This window comes from Haemorhous mexicanus, chromosome 13 (genome assembly GCF_027477595.1).
Source record: "Haemorhous mexicanus isolate bHaeMex1 chromosome 13, bHaeMex1.pri, whole genome shotgun sequence".
NCBI classification, from domain to species: Eukaryota; Metazoa; Chordata; class Aves; order Passeriformes; family Fringillidae; genus Haemorhous; species Haemorhous mexicanus.
In genome coordinates, this window is record NC_082353.1 from 17,109,391 (window position 1) to 17,127,584 (window position 18,194).

An 18,194-nucleotide genomic window follows, 5' to 3' on the forward strand; every position below is an offset into this window, starting at 1 on the left:
GCAGTGCAATATTCTTCATGCATTTATCAGAAACTTGACTGAGAACAACAATCCACTGGCTGGATACTGAACCTGGAGCACATGGAGCAAGCACACAGTGCCCTGTACTCCTCCATCCCCTGTGCTGCTGGGACCAGAGACATGAGATGTGCCCACTTTGGGTCCACACTGTGAATTCTCTCCCAGGCTTCACCTTTCTCTGTCCTTAATCAGGCTCTTGCACTGAGAACATTTTAGCTGGATGGGTACAGAAGAAAAACAGGAATAAAGAAAATGGGGCATGGTCCTTGGCTGGACAGCTGGGGCTGCAAATCCTGCTCAGGATTAAAGCAAGTGGTGACTCATAAAGGGCTGCTGTTGTGTGGCTTAAATTAGGAAAGGGACAGAGCTGAGAGAAGCAAAGTACCTGGTACTTCATAGATGTACCTTTCTGGGATTGAGGTGTGCTTAGCCACTAGGGCTGCCATCTCTTATTTTGAGGAAGATGCAGAATAAGCTCTGCTTTCTGAGCAGTGCTGGTTTGCCTTCTGGTGGGGGGAGGCTGTGTGATGTCCACACTGGACTGTTTTCACTTGACACAGGTAGCCCAGCAGTAGTACTGCTTAAAATACTTTTGGCAGGAGGTTTGGAACTGCTGGATGCATTTGGCTCTGAGACATGAGGCAGCAGGCAGGGGCTGCGAGGAGGACTGATCTCCCCCAGGGCCACCCAACTCTCCATCAGCACCTCTCGGCACTCCTCTGCTCAGACAGAAACCAGAGAAGGGACAGGATAGCAAAAAAAGAGTGTTTTCAATTAAGACTTAAAAATCTCATCCCTCGCAGTGCATCAGGTGGGAGGAATCTCTCCCCAGCCCTGTGGCTCACCCAGGGCCTCACAAAGTGATGATGCAGGGCACAGTCAGCAGAGATATTTGCAAAGTGACAGCAGGGCTCTGATTGAGTGAACCTCCCAGGTCCAAAGCCCCACACTGCTCAGGAGGATATGCTGAAAATCTTTCTCAGGGATTTGCACATCCTTACAACAACTAAGGGTCTGTAATGAAATGTTTGCTTATCATCCATTTAACCCGCTTCGAAGCAGGCTGAGCCTGCATGGTAACCTCAGGTCAAAACTATTTTGGATAGCTGAAACTCATGATAAACACATGCTTTTGAAGGTTAGAAAGCCATCAGTGGGAGACATCAGATTCGCTTCTTTATTATTAGAAGGGGAGAAAATCCAGGAGTGTTCAGAGCAGCAAGTTTTGTATAAAACATGAAAAGCAGATGGGGGGAGGTGGCAGAAGGAAGGAGGAATCTTTTTTGATACCAAACAACATTGCTTCTGCAGCAAATCCTTTTTCCTTGTAATTTAAGATTGTGCTTGAAATAAGGAGCCAGCTGCACCCGGGGGGAGCAGAGGGCAGTCTGTCCTTTTGGGTGCTTGATTGGCTCTTTCGTGTGTACCTGATAATTACTGGAGCTGCTAGGAATCCAGTTGTGCTACTTGAACATGCACTGAGCAGCCTCCTGTGCACAGCAGCCCTGTTTGGTCTGAGATCTCCAAAAGTGGAAAAGAAGATTGTCACAGAGCACAAGTCTTTACTGATATGCAAGTTATGGCCTTGCCTATACTTCTCTCCAGCTGGATCTAATGGTCTATGCCCACTGATGGGCTTTCAGTTGTATTAAGCAAACTAGATTAAGGTATTTAACTTAGAAAAGTCATCTTTATTTCTCAAGTCCTGAGAGAAATCCTGCTACTCCCTCTGTGCTATGAGAGGAGTCCCAAAGCATAATCTCTCCCAATGTCTCAGGGACATTGCTTTTGACATCATCATCAAAATCCTGGACTGGTGAGTGAGATGAGGGGATATGGGGGTCTCTCTTCACACATGCCTGCTCTGAGCCACAGCTGACTGCTTGAGTACTGCCCAGGGAAGCCAGAAACACTTCCATTGCTTTTTGAGACAAATATTCATCGATGTGTATGCCTGCATACACACACACACACATGCAAAAGGCAAAGTTTCATCCCTCAGAATCACAACCCTTTGAAGCCACCTGTCTCTGAACAGTTTTCTGTATAATGAGCAGAGCTCTGTGCTGTAACTTTTCCCTTTGTCCCCAGTGCCAGCTGTATAATTCCCAACTCAACAAACATTGCACCCTTGCAGAACTCCTGCCTCAGTCCAACAGTGCTGTTGTACCAGGTTTTGTGTCATAGCAGCCGCCTACAGGAATGATCAGCAGAGCAACAGCAAAGGAGGATTCTTCCACTGGGAGGACTCTGTGTTTCCTCTCTTCCCAGGACCTCCACACTAAGTGGGCTCAGTTTCCAAGTGAAAAGATCCTGGTTTTTCTCTTTTCCCCTAATGGTCAGAGATGGCAAACTCCCTCTGGGATCTGTGCATTCAGCTTTGTTCTTTCTCCCTCCCCTGCTGTCGCCAGTAATTAAAACTGAGCGAAAAAACTGAACATGCTATTTTTTGAATAGATATTTGAAATTTAAAGTGGAAAAAAAAAAGTTGTGAAACTTGTCAGATCAATGATTTGACACATATTATTTAGCTGGCTCTAAATATTCTGGAGTGAGAACTTAGTTAACAACTTGTTAACAAAGCATAATTCGGAATAAAACCCAGCTCTCTCTTTGCTAGCTGCATTTGCAATATGGAGCTGGTTCTAATAACTCTGTCTCTTAAATACCAATGTATTTCTCCTGCAGTTTCTAAGAGTTTTTGCCACTGTGGTGCACAGAAGTGGGATGGAAACAAAATACAGAGGCAATGCCCACCAAATCTTGGTGGTTGAGGAACTGCTGAACACCTTGATGTGAGCAACTTCTCTGAGTCACAGGCAGGACACTGGTGCTGGGCAACTCAAGCCTGTCAGCACTTAAAAACGGGTTAATCGTTTTAATTAAGCACTTGAGAATGAATGACATATGAAGAGCAATTTCTTTGAAGAGAAAGAAAACTAGAGGTAATTTTTCTAGTGTCTGTGCTGTAGTTTGTTTTCTCTGGCCATGCTAATGTGTCTCGCTCCATCTTTGGGCTTCCTTTAAAGATTACGTTTTAATGATGGATAAACAGGCCTGTTTCCCTCCTGAAGTGCATCCCTTACACCCTCACACCCGTAAACAATGGATTTTTCCACATGAAATGAAAGGGCAAGCACATCCTGCTAACAATTTTGACTCTATGGAGTGGTATAGCATATAATCTCCATTACTTTTCCTGTGATTTGTAAGTGACTGTTGCTAGGTAATGCTTTTTTCACTAAGCATCAGTGAGCTAATGTGAGGGCTTCGAGAATGTTACATTATATAATTAAGCCCTTGGTGGTACTGATTTCTACTTTACAAAAGTCTCAAATCTCTTTCATGAGAGCAAAAAAACTTTTCACAGCATTACATATAGGGACACAAAAAGCATCCTAGAAGCCAGGCTAATTTTTTTATAATGTAACTGATTTCTGCCTTTTAAAAATTATTTATTACACACAACTATCAGCCACCCATCACAATGGCACCTTGCTAGACTGTATGTTGTTTAGATGGAAAACATGATAAATACATGGACCCTCTGGAAGTATCACTAGATCCCAAATATCTCTCTGGACTCCATAATCCATTAAACAAATGTGGTTCCTTTGTTCTGACATCTGGACACTTAGTCTAACCATGACCTTTGCTTCCCAGGGACAGGACTGGGATACAGAAGAGCTTCTTCAACAGGATGTGACTGGTTTGACTGAATATGAGAGAGGAGTTTTCCCCAGGATCTTCAGATGTGACCCTCAAGGTACTGTGAATTTTGTTTAAATGACGAGATGAAGAAAGGGTTGGAAGATAAGTGAGAAGATATAAACACAAAATACAAACAAAACACAGAATATAATGTTAAGAGTTCGTATTTTGTCAAGCTTCACAGTAAACATCACAGTCAGTAGCTGCCATTGGAGGGGGAAGACTTGGCCATCACAATACACAGGACTGTGATGTACAAAGCAACCCTGATGCAAATTTACTTAGCATCAAGGATCCTTAGCAAAAATAAAAAACAAACCAACAAAAAACCGCAAAAAAATCCAAAAAAAAACCAAAACAAAAAAAACCCAACAAGCAAGAAAAAACTTTTCAAGGCAGCTTTGATCGGCCCTGGCACTGCGTGTGAAAGTCTAGCTCAGCTCTAAGACTGCCAGGGTAAGTGAAAGAAGAGCCTTTGTAATTTTTGTCTTACAATTATGTCACTCAGTCCTGTAGCCTTCATTCTCCCCGTGCAATTTGTAAGAGACGACAAGTCATTCAAAGCACCTCTGTTTACAGAGAGTCTCAGTAATAGAACACCACGGTCGGGCAGATTCCATGAACTGCAGACCCCGTGCTGACAGATGGGGTCTGTGCCTGATTGTTTGATGGGCGCCGTGGGTGAGGCTGTAGGGGAATAGCAGGAGAAGGAGAGGGCACTGGGTTTTTTGAGCTGGGAGGTCATGTCGGTTACCAGTGAGAACAGCATTCAGTGTTTTTTCTGTCGCATTGTTATCTTGGTGCTGGTGATGAAGTTTTAATTGGGAAGGGTGAGGATGATTCTGCTCCCCTCCCACACTGCTGCTGCTACCAGCAGCTTGGGGCAGGGTTTCAGGAGCTGCTGGCCTCCCACCAGGCACGAGCCAGCAGAAAGGAGAAATGAATGAGGTGAGGATTGCTGCATTTCTAAGGAGTGTCTCCTGTAGATAATGCTGATCTGATGAGCAAAGCCAAAATGATATGTCTGAAGATACAAATGCCTTGTGCAGAGAGGGTGTAGCATAGGCAGCAGGACGTGTACCCCTCTACACTGGTAATACAGCTTAACCCAATTCAATCTCTTTCTGTGGCTTGGAAAGTTTTAGGATTCTCTGCTGGAGCCATCTACTATCAAATTAGTGATAAAATGCATTGCATTTTCATACTGTAATTAAAAAAAAAATGGCAAAAAGCATCCCACTTGAAAACAAAGAAAAATCTCCCTGATCTATTGCCTGAAAGCCACTCAATAACAATTAGCTAATATCAGTTATCTCCTTGCTGTACAGGCTTCCTGATACTGCAAAGCATAGTTCGGGTATTGGAATGCTAACAATTATTTATTAGGGGCCTCAAAGCATCCAGGATCCTGCTCATAGGATCCCTTGTGTTTGAGGGCTGTGAAAACAAAGAACAAGAGAAGAGTCCCCAACTAACACGCTCACAAAGTAACTACAAGGCAATTGGCAACAGATGAATACGCACAGAAGCAGAGCAGTATGCTGGGAATGATTATAGCAGAACTGTCAGCATGAAAGGCAGGGCTCATGAAGTACCTTTAATCACTGGTGATTATTCTTTCTCTGGGCAATCAGCTCTTCTCCCCCCCACGCCTGCAATATCTTGCAGCATGTAGCAGGATGCAACCGGAGGTGCTGTGCTCCTGCAGGGCACCACCCTCCATTCTTGTCTCCATCAGGTGAGAGACAGAGATTTGCAGACCTGTTAAGAGTCAGATGGAAGCAAGGGATAGATCCCCAGGATTCTGGCCCTGGGTTTCTCACCCTGAAGCAGAAGACAACGCTGTCATTCAGAACAGCAAGTTCCCATTCACAGTTATTTGTCATGTTAATTACTACAGACAAATTTCTCCTTCATCTCAATCGTGCAGGTCAAAGCGGAAAAGTTTAGCACTTCAGAACATCAAACTTTGCTTTCATCTGAGTGCGGGACATCATTCTGAAATTCCTTTTGATCATGGAGGAAAAAAAAGAAAGGAAGACAATTCGAAAGTTTGCTCTTGATGGGACTTGTAATTTCTTTGTTAAAATGAAGGGAAAAGGAGTCTCTCTAGCCATTAGCCATTGGCTGGGTATGTTCATGAACTCACACCCTCACCAGAGCAGGTAACCCATGAGTAAGAGCCGTGAACAAATATTGACAAATATTGTCTATTCCTTCCATACCCACTCAGGATCCTCATCACATCATCCCCACTTCATTAATTTCACTCCAAGCTGCTAGCTCTATTCGATCCCTGTGTACTGTGCTGTAGGAAATACCCCTGCCTCAAAGCCCACCACTTTCCCCAGAAAGTGGCTGCACATCCTGCCTGTAATTTCCTGCACAGAGTACCTACGCGCTCCCACATTAGCTGTAATCTCTGTCGTGCTCACGCCAACATTCCAGCAGTATTTGGCATTTCACGAGCGCAGTATTTATCACTGAAGTTCACACAAAGTTGCAAACCCTAACGAGGCTTATCAGCTTTTACAAACCATCTCTGTCCACTGACATGCTGAGTATAATTCCCTTCACTGTGCAGTCACCGGATGTGCAGAGGGAACGGGGAGGGGGGGAGCTTCAAAGCAACATTTCGTATCGCTTTAAATGAATCATGAAATCGAATGTCTGTGCAGCCCCTAAGTTCCTGCAGGTGAGATGTAACCTGCAGGCTGGGCACTTAGAGCAGCCTTTCAGTCAAATAAAATCTTCTCATCGTTACTGATGTGGCAATTACGCCCTGGAAAAGAGCGGCGTGGTGGCTGAGCGAGGGGAGGGGGGCTCAGAGCTCAGTCCCAGCAGTCACAGAAGGGTGGCTGGGGGCAGATCAGGTCAGTCAGCCTCAGTTTGCTCACTGTCAGGACAGAAATCATCACAGTAAACTAAATTTATTTCAGAGACATATCAGAAAGCTTAATTAAATATGCGAGTTATAAACATTTCCCCTCTGAAATTTCAAATAATACCAGTTCTGGTATTGTTATGAACCATATTGGTAATCTGCTTTGCTGCCAGCCCAGCCCTGTATCTAGGACTAGAGCAGGCACTAAAAAGCTTGAAAAGAGACTTGCAGTATCTGTGTTTCTGTGTATCTACATGCCCCTGGGTATGTAGCACCCCACCACTACCCCTTTCCTGCTCATCAGGCACAAGTGTGACACACTGATGTGGGTGGAATTTGATTGAGAAATGAGCTACTGTTTGTATTGTCATCACAGAGCTCTCTAAAAGCATGAAGTCGGGCTGAAAGAATCAGAATGTTTAAAATGAATTTCAAGAATTTTCTTTTTCTGCTGTGTTTTTTGGTTCTTCAGTCTGCATTCACGGCACTTGTGTAAGGTGGTGCTGGGATTTTCTTTTATAACAAGACCTCACAAATGCCTATTCTCTCTTTCATTTAATTCCATGATATCAAGAGTCTGCCTGATGATTTTAATGTCTTCAGGTAATTCCTTGACTATTGTGTAGTTTTGTAGTTCCATTGACTTCAACTGAGATGTTACAACTGGCTCTATGTCCCCTAATCCTTGGAATTTATAAGAATAAGACCAGCTGAAGCTTGTTTGTAGAGCACAGCAATGTATCCACTGCAAGAGAAACATTTGCAATGGTTGGAGAGCAGGATGGGAGATCTTATAGAGTCATACAAGGAAAAATGACCCATTAATTGCATATAAAAAGTCCAGTGCTCCCGTAGTTCTGTTTGCTGATGCACAGCTGTAAATGGATTCCTTTGCTAACAAGTGATTCAGAGACATCAGGATGTCCATTTAAGCCACTGTTTTCACCCATAGACCATGGTAAATAATTCCATTCTGGTTTTTTTAACCCCCAGGACCCTCCTTGCTGAGGTTTTTTTACAGTGAGTGAATTCCAAATGCTTCTGACTTGGATCACAGAAGCAAGTTCCCCGCCTGCCTCCGTGAGTGACTCATGCTCTAACCTCGGTCAGGTCACTTAGATGGTGTTGTTGTTCTCCATTTCATAGTCTTTAAAATGCATATTTTGTTCTCCTCACAACTCTGACATTGTAACATCTTTCTGGCTCTAGCAACAGTCTGTATCATTTTGGATATACATTATCTTGTACAAAAATACCCACCCACATCTCATACCCTGAAAAATCGCAGTAGCCAAAACTCCAAATTTAGATTGAAAAATGTAAAGTTGTGCAGACAAGAGGACATTTTTTCCAAATGTGAGTCGATAGCCTTTTCCTCTGTAAATAGTTTGGGCTATGAGAAATTTTTGGTATTTAAATTTGCAACTCAGGCTCCTGCTGGGAGCTCCTGGATTTGCTGGACCACCCAGCAGGCAGAGCTGTACTCCAGTGGTGTTTTTGTGGTTCCTGGGGTGAGGATGGTTTCATTGCAGATGTCCAGTTGCTGGATACTGATGCCATTCCCCTCTCAGTCCTGTCCCATCCCCTACATCCTCCCTGCTTCTCCTCACAGCTGGGTTTTACATGGTGCCATCTCCTTGCTGCCTCACCTCCAATAACTGAGGAAGAAGTGGAAGCAAAACCATGCAAAGCAATTATCCTACTGTATTTTAGCCTGGCTATGCAAACATTTGTAGCAGCTAAAAGCAGCAAGGAGATCTCTTCACTGAACCTGTAATCCTGGGCTGGAAAAAGCCCTATTCAGATGCAGCCATCACTGGATCTTTCAGCCATCCTGTTAATCCCTTCTCCCTTCCCACCTCACACCTGCCAAAGGAGTTTACATCAAAAGTATGGAATCCCTTTTTTTCCCCTTTTTTTTCTTTAACTTTTTTGAGAGACCTGTGAGGACAGAAGCAGTTAAGGAAAAAGCACATCCAGTTTTGCTGCATTTTGGGAGGAAATGAGCTTGTGTGTTTTGAAGCATTCCCACAAGGCTCAGATTTTAGAGCACGATGAATCACTCGCTGAAGGTTCCTGTCTCTTCTCCTCTGCCTGTACAAGGTGCCCAGGCAGGGGCTGTGGGCTCTCTGAGGATCTAGCCATGCTCCTGGCAGGCAGGGACAGTTTTCAGGGGAACAGGATGGCTGTGCCCTCTGTTGTCACCACAGGCAGGCCCTCCTGTGCTGGGGCAGTCTCAGAGCTGTGTGATGCTGTTCCTGTTCTGCCCAAGCCAGTCTGTGTCAGTTCAGGGCTCTCCTGATGTGTCCAGGAGCAGTTTGCACTGCCAGGGTTGCCCGTTTGGCCATGACTTCAAACACCCTCAGTCTGTCTGTGGAAGACCACGTGGATACAAAAGGTTATCCCCCTTTTTCAAAGGTTATATGTAGCTAATTCATGGCAAATATATGTTATTCTCATTTACCAAAGCACCTGCATCCTGAGCTACCACCTTCCTGATCCTCACTCCTCTGCCAACAGGACAGTGGTGGCATCAAAGGGCACTTGACATTTTCTGGGACTTGGATATCCATGGCTTATTATGAGGAACAGAATACAGAGTTGAAGGTCCTGTACTGAGAAATCCCTGGCTCTGGACCCATAAATAAATCACCCTTTATGAAACTTGCTCACATCTGTGCTGTCTCAAGCACGGGCAGAGGGAAGCTGTCAGCCTGGGCACAGATCTTCACTGGCACAGAAGGAATAGTCTGGAAGGAAGAGAATGACACATATCATGCCTTTACTTTGTACAGCAATCTCGATATTTTGTATGTACTTATTGCTCTGAGTTTGTCTCCCTTTCCCACCTGTACTTACACTGTCTTTTTTCTGAGGCTTGTTATTATTTCTATTGAGCAATCTTCAGCCGAACTGGGAGAGCTCGCAGTGACTCACTTACTTGAACATTATTGCCTAGTTCTTTACACAAGACAGATTGGATATGAATGAGATCTCTTGTCCTCATGAGCATTATATTTATTTCACAAGACATTTTCTTCAGAACTCTCCCTGCAATAAATTATGTGGTATATTTATTTTTTTCTTCTACCGTGCTATAGCTCTGTCCCTTTTTTTGTTGTTTCTCATTTTTAGACACTTCTTCTTCTATGATCTGCTGTTGTTGTTTTCTGGTTTTTTTTCTTCTCACAATCTCTTAGCTGTATCTTTGGAATTTTTTCCCTTGTGCATTTTTTAGCACAGTGCATGCATTCAATGTACTCAAAATGAGAGCTTGAGATAAGTATTTAAAGTAACAAAATGATTTCCCTCTCTTATCTTTCAGATGTTGTGTAATGACTGGGGAAAAAAAAGAAAGAAAAAAATAAAAGCAGGTGAAATGCTTTAAATGAAGTATATAACTATAAGGAAGGCAATCGTATGTATCATTTTCTGATTTCATAATGTCAGCTCAGTGAAAGATCTTGTAGGTGCTTTACTTCTGAAGAAACACTTAGCTGGATTTTTGCAGCTGTTTTGAGAAGAGCCTAAAAATGCTGAAAACCCTGTGTAATCAAAGTAAAAGTGAGTATATTTAGGGTGGATGAAACAAGACTTAAAGGTAGCACATCCATGGTATCTATGAGTCCCATCTTCGGTCTGTATGTCATTGTCAGTGTACATCACTATGGTCCCTTGCTTCCCAGCTCTCCTGCCTGATCTGTCAACCCCTCTCAATGTTTTTATTCCCACGTTGCTTGGTGGAGGTGCATTATTTCATCCAGTTGTGGCCTTTCTGAGGGTCCGTGCTGGAGGGAAGGATGGTTTGAACTAAAATTGAAATGTAAATAACCCAATGGGTGGTTCTGAAATCCAGGTACAAGCTGGAATTTCAATATTGCTGAAGAAGGTTCAGCTACTAAGGATGAGTGTTTCACTTCAAGTCTTATGTCTAAAACTAGAATTAAACTTCTTTACCTGGAGTGCAGTACCACCCTAGGGCATGTCATTCATGGCAGTGGTGGGATTTCTCTCCTTGGTGACTTTCAGGGATCACCTACACAGAAAGCATCCCCGGTCTGGTCTGGTGTTGATGTTAATGAAGCTCCAAGAAAAAGGAGGCTGGCCTAGAAACCTCCAGAGGTCCTTCTCAAATGTTTTTTTTCTATGATCTTACAGTTCTGGTAAGTGTGTTACAGTAAAATAACCAGATGGACTTTTTTTGGAAGTATAGAACAGATACCCTGAGGGCAGAAAACAGTATGTAGAGAAGATGCCATGGGTGGGGGTAGGGAGATATTTCCATTTATGAGTTATAGAATCAGGACTCCTACAAGGAGTTGAGAAATTTGTCTTGATCTGGAGATGAGAAAAACAAACACTTCTTATATTTTTACAGTAAGGCTGCTTGGCTTGTGATCCTCACCCTGTCTCAAGAAGGGTAGTCAGTGTTTCAAATGTTGGGGTCAGGCTGGTTCCTGCTCTGTCTCATCAGTCTGGTGTACATATCTTTCCAGAAGGGATTAAATGTGTCTTGTCTCCTGTGGTTATAGTAAAGGGCAGAGAGGAGGCAAGGAGCCTTTTACTTCTGGGAATGTTCTGCCTGGGGTAGAGGGAGGAAACAGCAGCCAAACCTCACTGCTGTCCCCAAATGTAATGCAGGAAAACTGTGGTGAGACCTGAGCCTTGCTTCCCCTGTGCACAGGGCCAAAGTGGCAGGAGAGGGGTGCAGGAATAGTGCTGGAAAGGGTGAGATTGCCTGTGTGCCCAGCATGCCCACCATGGGGGTGGTTTTGCAGCCAGGGTTGCTGAGCTAAGGACATCCCACCCTGAGATGGGTTGTGCAAAAGCTTAATTTCACCCCTGGGACAAGCCAGTAGCTTTTCCTCCCTTTTCTGTACACATTCCTCTTACTAGATCAGCCAAAACCTTCTTCTGTCACTAAAACTGATGGGGTTTTTTGTGTGAAACGAGATTTTTGTACTCATCAAGGCCAGGTCTGGCTGCTCTGCCAGTAGATGTCCCTGCACGCCTGGCTGTGGTGGATGTGCTCTGTCTTTTCCTGGGAAAACTCACTTCCAACACACTGAACTTCATGTCATTCCTGTTGAGTATTTTTCATATGGATTTGAATTTTTTCCCCTCTCATTTGGGCTTCTGGTGTAAAGTTTAATCAATCTCTACAAATATAAAAGCTGAACTTAAAAGGAAAGATCATTATTTTATCGTAAAAACTTCTGTTCACAATCTTTAAATATTTTTGTGTTTATTTATAAAACAGAGTACTGACAGCAAAGTCCCTGAACCTCTTTACCCTGCTCTGTCCTTCACTCCTGTTCTTCATCATGCATTCAAATAACTTTCACATTTTTTCACTTCCCTGGATTGCAGCATTTTCTTGAAGCAGATATTGCTTTGGTGCACTGAATTGAACAAAACAAGACAAAATGAAGCCAAATAGTGCTCAGCACCAGGTAGTCAGTGCTTGGTAGGAGCCACTTGGCAATTTTACAGATGCTGAGAGTCTCAACCTTCAACCCGTAAGGTGTTTCCTGTAATATGAGAATTTATCAGCTGGCTTTCAGAGCCACATAGGTGAGTTTTAAGTGTTTTCTGCAGTGCTCTGTGCTCTGTATTATAATCCTGCAATTACATATTTGCATGCCTACTAAATTAGCACTAGAAAGTTATCTTCAAGAGTGCAAAGCCTTTCACTGCTACTCTTCCTGGGAATACAGGGATGATAATTGTTACGGAGGAAAATTACCTTTACACAGTATTGATTTTGTGCTCTGCTGCCTGTCATCCTTCCTGGGTAGGTTTTTCCAGGCTCAGGACAGGGAGCAGCTGTGCTGGGAGCCCTTGCTGGTGGCTGTGGAGGGACAGGGCAGCACTGGCAGCTGCGACATCGCCGCCACCCCCGCGACTCGTGGGGGGCACCAGTGACCCACCCCAGCAGCTTTTCATTCCAGCTTTGAAGCAGGAGTAGCAAGAGGCTTCAAAAAGCTGGGAGCCACAGCCTTGGAGTGGGGGAATGGCTCAGTAAATTGGTGTAATATAAGTATTTATTGATTTAAGAGCAGTCTTTTCTTTTGCCTTGCTTTTGTCTTCTAAGGGAACTTTCTTTTAAATTTATGTCCCACATTGTCACATCAGGAGGAAAATACATGAGAAATGTTTTGTTATTTCAAATTTATCACGTATTACGTCAGCTGGCATTGTGGACTCACAATATGTAATGCTTCATAAATTATGAAAAATAAATGTTTTATGGGCTTACTACGCACTCTGTTTGAAAACCGTTGAGCTGGGGAGACTCGGTGACCCCTGTACAAATTAATGTGCACATGATTTTCATTATTGCAGCTCAGATAGGAAGCTTGAACGTCTTTATATATTTATTTAAAGGAAAATGAGGACAGAAGTTGCTTGAATACAGTTAGACTTTCTGGCAAGAAGCAGGTATCATTTAACCCAGCTCATAACCTATTGCTTCCCTCACAGTCATTGTTATTCCAGGCCAAAGCTTAAACTCAAAATCAGAGCTGTGAGGACTTAGCATGAGCTTCCAGAGGTCAAACCCTGCAGCCTTTAGCCAGGCAGACTGAACCTCTGAGTTGGTAGGATTTTGTCTGCGCAAGGAATGCGGCGTTTGCAGAACACGAGTCAAGCACAAGTCAGGTTCCTGCAGAAGGGAAGGCAGTGAAGGAGATTTCTTCCCATCTTTCCAGCCCTGTTTTCCCTGAGCGTGATGGAGAGCGACAATCAAACAAGAGCCGCCCATCTCAGCTGCCAGGGGCCTCACCAGAAAGGAAAAGATCCATCTCAGGGTACCAAGGATCTCAGGGTACCGAGGATTTCAAGGTACCAAGGATCTCAACCTTATCCAACACAGCATCCTTCAGTGTGGAGCTGCAGGAATCTGAGGGAAATGCATGCATGGGGAATGGTGTTGTTCTGTTTTCCAAGGAGCTAAAGTTCACTCCAACATGTGTTTCATGGGAGGTGCATCTTTGGGGGGAAAGGGCACGGTGATGGGAGGTACCAGGAATGGTGAAGCATTCCCAGCTATTTTTTTATCCTGCTCACACCCAAATATTTCTGTGCCTTGCAAAGGGGGGGGTCAGGTGTTGAAGCTCTTCCCTGGATGTTTTTTATATCCCACAGATCCACCACTGTGTTTCTAATAAAGCCATCAAGAGCACAACCGGGAGCTCCCTGCATGATCTTAAGCAATATAAGTCACTGCTTCAGAGGACTCTCTTAACTTGGGGCTGGATGCACTCAAAAATCTTCCAAGTTATTCTCTCCTAATTCAAGTCAGCTGAGGCATCAAAATGTCGGGCAGATGGACAAGATCCCTTGGCTGCAGCCAGCCTGTTTTCTGCTGTTACTCTTCTTGCAGTCAAAAATTAGAGACTTTTATTGTAAGTGTTTTTTATTTAATCAGTGATATTTTGAGAATTTAACATTTACATAAGCATACTAAAGGAGATTCCTGTGTGCTTTCTAGTGTAAAAGACTGTACTCTAAGAATCCTTACCTGCCCTAGACTGGATCAAACAGTGATCTTATCTTAAAGCTGTAGATTTCCTTCACTCCTTTCCTTTTCTTTCTCTTCATATGGCTATTAAGAATTATTGAATTTATAGGCAGTGCTTAAGGACAGTCACTACTGCATTTGCTTGGTCAAGAAAGCGAAAGGATTTTCTTGTCAGCTCTATTTTCTTAGACTTATTAACTTCAGTTGTGCTTCATGTTAGGGAGATGCAAGAGAACAGATAAATAAGCAAAGTACGACCCAAGTTCATACTTTTTTATTTTTGATGTGACTTAAATAGCTGAGAAGAGCTCCTGCCTCTGCCTCTCTCCTCCAGTGGATGGCAGTTGAGTACCACGGAACGGAGCAGAGCTGATTGCAGCTCGTTGTAACTCTCTCAAGGAGGCAACCGCTGATTGGAATTAGCTGTTCTTTGCCTGTGTGAAATACCACTCAGAAATACCTGAAGAATTAGAAAAGGAAGAAATGGAAAGCGTTTTCAATTTAAAGTGCTTTGTTACTAGAGCAGGAGCAGCTCTAAAAGTTTCCTTCAGCAGCTGAGGGGGAAAAAAAAAAGAATCTTATATCCATATACAAAAGTTTCAAGTGTTTCCTTTTTATATGTTAATCTGAATTTTCAGTATATGGATGCTAATGAAAAAAAGTTCCTGATTTTCATTTTGCTTTGTGACCTCGACAGTCTTTAGGTTTTAATACTATACTCATAATTTCAGCACGAAGAATAATTTTTAAAGGCAAATTTTCCTTTCTTGAAGTCTCAGCTGCACCAGAAAGAATAGAACAACTCCCAGGGACTGGGATTGCAATGTGAATTTAGTCATCATTGAAAGTGCAACTAGCTCTGAAATGTTCCCCTAAAAGAAAAGTTTAAAACAAACATTCCAATCAGAAACAGAAACCTAACCACGTTCCTCTTAAAAACAGGTCTCCTTCAACTCCTCCAGTTTATAGCACATACCCTTGGGCTATTACAGTCTAGAAAAATCTGAAATAAAACCACACTGTTTTCTGGGTCTGATCATGCATCACTCCCTCAAAAAGAAGTTTCGGGCCTCCTGAGAAATACAAGGTTTAGGCCTTCCTGACACATGTTGCTTCTTTTTAAAGAAAACAGTCTAGTGCATCTTTATAGCAAATACATCATTTTAGTTTTTCTTTATAAGAAATCACAGATGGATTGAAACAGAAAGCTTTAATAAAATATTTGCAATTCCAGTTGCGTATAAATAATATCGTGGTCAGTATCCTAGCTGTTTTTAACACAAGTTATTTACTTTTCAAATTTTATTTGCTCCTACATGTAGTCTCGTGCTGTTGTAGTATAAGATCAGACACAAATAACTGTTTACACCAAAAATTAAGTTTCTGTAAGTAACTATTTTAAAATGTTTCCTTTTATGTTTACTGCTGAAGGATCTTGAGCACTCCCGCCAGAAAGGAAAGTATTTATTATCTCTCTTTTACAGATGAGGAAACTGAGACACTGTGAAATTAAAAGCTTTGGGAAATTAGTGCACAGTAAATTACGGTGTGAATTTACTGTGTACCAACCACCCCGCACGAACTCATCATGTGGACTGGCAAAGAAAAAGGATTAAACTCCCTTAAATTATCTCACATTTGCCATGGACTGACAGCTGCCATGGATCAGCTGACACGTGGCAACTTCTCAACCTGCATCGGTGAGGAGCCGTCCACGGGGAAGAGTTTATTTGTCACGAATTTCCCCGGCTGGTTTACCTAAAAATCACAGAAGGAAATCTCTGGTAGGACTCAAAGTCAGACTCAAGTATCCTTGCAGCCTTGAAAGCAGAAGTTCTGAGTTAAAAGCAAAATATTGGGGGGAGATAAACTTTGTCTTTTTGAGGGATGGAGCATCTGCAGGATGTGTCCAGGCTGTGTCCGGGTTAAACTGGGAAATTAGAGTGGTGAAATCAGAAGATGAGTCCTGGAATTTGAGAATCACCCTCATATCTCAGGGGTTTGGGGCATTAAAGTTGCTTCCAGCATCATGGCAGCACCTTACAGCCCAGTATGGAATTCCACATGGAATCTGCCCATCCTGGGAATTCCATGAGACACCCCTTCCCTCTCCATGCCTGTGCTGGGTCTATGGCTGAGTGTCCAGGGCACCCTGCAAGACCCTTTCCACCTCACAGTGCCAGCTGTGACCACTGGGCATGACCACTGCAGCCCTGGTCAGTGTCCCCTGGTCCCACAGTGGCCCCTGGGCTCCAGAGGCCACCACAGAGGATCCAGGGGTGACCTCCTTGCCCTGCAGCAGGCTGAGCAGCTGATGTTGAAACCTCTTTGGCAGGAGCTCTCTCCATTGTGTCTGATCCAAGCTGGAGAGATGAGCACGTAGGGAGCTGGGACAAAGGTTGGCTGGTGGGAAGAGAATTACTGACAAGTTCATTCCACTAATAAACAAAGGCATAAATGATGGTGCTATAAAGAAAAAGCAGGATTCTCTGGAGAAAACTGTAGAGAGACCTAGTAAGGAGGAGAGATGTTTAGACAACAGTTTTACATTATACTGCTTGGTAAAAAATGTTCTATTTTAGCGCCAAGCTTGAGTCTAGTTAGAGCTGCACCAGTGCTTAGGAAACAGCATGTATTTTAATGCCCTGTGAACAGGAATAACTGATAACTAGTACATTTAAATGTGAAAAACAGAACTTTTCTCTGAGGGAGGCGTTATTTTTTTGTTGTTGTTGTTATGGATTTTGTCTTCATAGTTTACATTGCAGCTATAGCATTCCACTGGCAGTCATTTATCTAATGACTTATATCTTTCAGGCTGTGGAAAAACAGAGTGAGAGAAAAAGTGGAGGTAAGTTCTTTTTAATTTGCATTTTAGGGCTGAACTTCTGAGAATAAATATACAGAAATTAACACCTTTATAGCATCCTCTCACTTATAACCCTCTGGAGAGTGTTACAATACAAAACCAAGGGGATCAGGGCACTATTTCAATCCCTCTCACCCCAAAGTAAGTCTAAGTAGAGGTGCATTTGCTTTTGGTATAATTGAAATTAAGACAAAAGGGTATGTCTGAGAAAATATTTCTTTTTTCCCTGTAAAGCTTGCTCTTAGAGAATGCCTGTTAGTGCTAGAGAAATGGCTTGTGTGGAATATGACAGCCACCTTTTATAGAGGCAAATCAGGCTCACTGGGCTGTAAAGGAAAAGTTTCACAGATATAACCTGTGGAATGCCCTCCCAGAAGATACTCCTAAAGTGTTGTCACTAATACTGTCTGTTTTCATAATTCAGGGCATCATCTGAAGCAATCCACTGCGTCCCTTCATGACACATCTCCTCTGAATGAAGCAGGAGGTCATGGTGACTCTTGTAGAGATGGTCTCTGCTGGAGCTGGAGGAGATGATGGATTTGAAGAGAAAGTCTGTGGATGTTTCCAGAAATGAGCAAGAGGTGCAGCATGAGCCCTGTGACAAGGACTTTATGAAAAGATGGATTCTTGTGTTTTATTCCACCAATCTGAAAAGGCTGCCGTGCGGATGAGGAGAGGGAAGGTGTGACACACACCAGGCAGGCTGGCAAAGGAGAAAGGTGGGTCATGGCAGGGGCTGCCCATATTCTTCAGCTCTCAAAGCACTTAAGGTACTCATTGGGATGGTGGGCAAGGAGGAGGCCCTAGTGCCTCAATGAGTGTGGCTGATTTGCAAAGGAGCAAAAGGGAAGGTCCAAGAAGGTCCCATGTCTGGGTCTGAGAGATAGTCTTGACCTGGATGCACTTGGTGCTCAGCACAGCTCTGCTTCTGGAGTGTATGGGAATTGCCTTCATTCTGCTGAAACACCTCAGGGCTTCAGGCACAAAACCTTTGAGGGCACTGGAGTGTGTCTGGGGGCTGGTGAGTGCACATGGGGTGGGAGGAAGGACTGTCAGACCCTGTCTGTTGAAGGCATTTTACTAAAGATTCATCTGTAAGAAGGGAAAAGTGGAAGCAAAGATGTGGGAGTGAAGTTCTTCAGAGAGATGGTCCCTGGTTTGAGGACAATGGTATTTGGAGAGCA

The 18,194-nt window shown here is 43.4% G+C and overlaps 2 long non-coding RNA genes across 2 annotated transcripts; both read left to right on the forward strand.

The window, feature by feature from the left end:
- The first annotated feature begins 2,728 nt into the window (after positions 1-2,728).
- LOC132333229 (uncharacterized) lies at positions 2,729-9,942 on the forward strand. Its single transcript, XR_009488098.1, has 3 exons — positions 2,729-2,816; positions 3,685-3,787; positions 9,137-9,942. It is a non-coding gene; the product is annotated as an uncharacterized LOC132333229 (long non-coding RNA).
- A 3,378-nt stretch (positions 9,943-13,320) lies between these two features.
- On the forward strand, positions 13,321-17,717 carry LOC132333308 (uncharacterized). The gene is made up of 5 exons (XR_009488129.1): positions 13,321-13,459; positions 13,763-14,022; positions 15,623-15,922; positions 16,956-16,989; positions 17,432-17,717. It is a non-coding gene; the product is annotated as an uncharacterized LOC132333308 (long non-coding RNA).
- The last annotated feature ends 477 nt before the right edge of the window (positions 17,718-18,194 follow it).